Here is a 2,651-nt window from a genome sequence, read left to right on the forward strand (position 1 = left end):
ACCACACCCCTGTCAATAACCTCTCATCATCCGCATGTGGGCATTCCACCATCTGGTTTTCAGTTTCAACGCACGTTTTACATAGCGGAAACATCAATAGTGTTAGTGTGGCCTCCGAACAAAGCGTCCCTCGGTTAGAGATGTTTGGGAAAATCAAAGGTTTTCATGAACGTTCGAACACTACAGTTCTGCTTTTTCATAGCTGTCCACTCATGTTCCCACATCACTTTCACAGTTAACCCATAGGTGTTTTTAGAGTCTCGATTCTTTGTAAGAAATCAAAGTGCATATCTCTGCAGATTTGATGAGTGACAGGATTAAAAGTATTTGCATCAAAGCACCGAGGACACCCATGGTAAATACAGCCGGCAAACTCATAAGCCATACTCACACCGTCCACATCCAAAAACCCATACAGAAAGTAGGGCCCCATTCTAACCTCGCCAATAATTCAAAGTGTGTCTGATCAAGATGTATGATTGTTGGCAATATATTCCAACCACTGGATGGAGGCCATAGAAAAACTATTTTGTCTGCTCCTGTAATTGTCTGGAGTTGTAATGGCTATGGTGTACATCTTCAAGAAAGTGGCTCAAAACATTTTCATACAGACAGAAGCTATTGTTGTACACTGCAAAGGGTCAAGACCCGCCGTCTTAATGACTTCATGCCTGAACCTGACACGGCTTCTTTAAGGATTACCACATTGATTTTACTATAGGCAGCCATGTCCTTTCTGAAATCAAAAATGCCTTCTTTAACCGTGTCATACCAATTGAAAAAGTCTAGCAGAACCAACCTTTTTCTTGCGTTTCAAAACCCAGCACTTTAGGTAAAGTGCTCAATTTCATGGGTAAGTAGTTGAGCGAATCTATGTAACATTGGTTGAAATCGTTGCCTGTGAAACACATTATTTTACATCCCTGTGCAACCCTGTGCTATAATGTGGGGACTTATGAGCATTATGAGCTATGAATGTGTAATCTCCATACTTTGTACAGCAATATTTTTTAAAGAAACCCTCAACACATGACTCACTGGCTGCAGCCCACTCACGATCCAGCATGTCTATACAGTTAATATAATTCGCTATATGAACACCTCCTTCCTGCATACACTCAAAGTCATAAAAGACTTGTTATGTAGGGGTGCCGGCTTAACAGACTGGATGAAACATTGGTGTTCGGTCTCGGGTGTTAAGTTGGCATTACAGAGATGACACCAAAGAGCGGCACACTTGTGGGGTTTATCCTCTTTAAAGGTGTACTGTCTGTAACACTGGAGACAGACTTTTGTTTTATCGCAAGGGCTGATGCTTTGTACCCACTCTAGGTATTTTGTGTTCAGAAAAACAGAAAGCGGACCGACAGATCCTTAAACAATCCTTGCAATGCACTGTGGGAGCTTCACCATTTTGACATTGTGGATGGTAACACAAGTAGTCTAGATGGAGGCTTACATTGCACTGACAGCCGGAAGTCCCGACTTCCGTACCATAGACCGGAAGTCCTGTCTTAGGCTGTCAGCCATTTTGGATGTCAGCCATTTTGGTAAGGTCACAAGGTCATCTGGTAAGATGGTAGCCATTTTGTTAGGATGACATCCATCTTGGTTAGGGTCCAAGGGTACCTCACACTGCTGGTGTGGAGGTGTAATGTTTAATAGCATAAACTGTGTTTTTTGAGGTTATATTGTTTTATGATACTGTGTTGGTAAATTAAAAAATAAGAAAAATAAAAGTTTTAAATACTTATTTTCAGTGCTTAATTTTTAAATCAGAAGGTGCTGGAACACAAAGCGTATATATGAGAGCGGAGGGGTGACGAGGCAGGCGCTGGTCCCTGAACCTTGAACAGTGCTGAAAACAACTAGACAACCAGGGGGGTCAGCAGAATGTGAGAGTGCGGGGGAGTGACTGTCAAAAGCTATGAGGGCAGGGGGCAGTGACGGTCAAAAACTGTGAGATCAGGGGGGGGGGGGTTAACGGTCTAAAACTGTGAGAGCCGGTGGGGGTGACGGTCCAAAACTGTGAGAGCAGGATGGGGGGATAGGGCAGTCCAGAACAGTGAGAGCGCGGGGGGGTTTACCACGTGAGATATAAGATCGTCGAAAATAGGTACCGGAACACAGACATTCAAAACCCGAGAGGTTTAAGCACTGCTTATTTTATTTTAGGTTATAATGTTTTATTATACTGTGTTGGTAAATTGAAAAATAAGAAAATAATATTTACCCAGAGTGGGGTTCCAACCCACACAGACATACATCTATTGGATCTTAAGTCCAACACCTTAACCACTCAGCCACCTGGGTGTTACTGTTTAAGGACAAGAGGTATTATTGAATCGTGAGAGAATGAGCTATGAAAAGAGATTAAAAGAGACCTATTATACACCAAGTAAAGCAGGAAGTTTTGGAGGAGTCGATACACTATTGAGAAGTGCCAGAGCAAAGGGTGCCCATGTAGAAAGAGAACATGTTTCACAATGGTTATTGGATCAATATACATACACAGTGCACAAACCAGCGAGGACACAGTTTAAGAGGAACTTCACAGTGGTACAAGACATTGACTGGCAATGGCAGGCGGACCTGGTGGAAATGGGTCAGTTCTCAAAGTTCAATAACGGTATGAAATACATTCTAACCTG

The 2,651-nt window shown here is 42.7% G+C and overlaps 1 non-coding gene across 1 annotated transcript; it reads right to left on the reverse strand.

Moving 5' to 3' along the window:
* Positions 1 to 2,230: 2,230 nt before the first annotated feature.
* trnal-uaa (transfer RNA leucine (anticodon UAA)) lies at positions 2,231 to 2,313 on the reverse strand. Its single transcript has one exon. It is a non-coding gene; the product is annotated as a tRNA-Leu (tRNA).
* Between the last annotated feature and the right edge of the window lie 338 nt (positions 2,314 to 2,651).

This window comes from Amia ocellicauda, chromosome 7 (genome assembly GCF_036373705.1).
Source record: "Amia ocellicauda isolate fAmiCal2 chromosome 7, fAmiCal2.hap1, whole genome shotgun sequence".
Classification (NCBI taxonomy): Eukaryota; Metazoa; Chordata; class Actinopteri; order Amiiformes; family Amiidae; genus Amia; species Amia ocellicauda.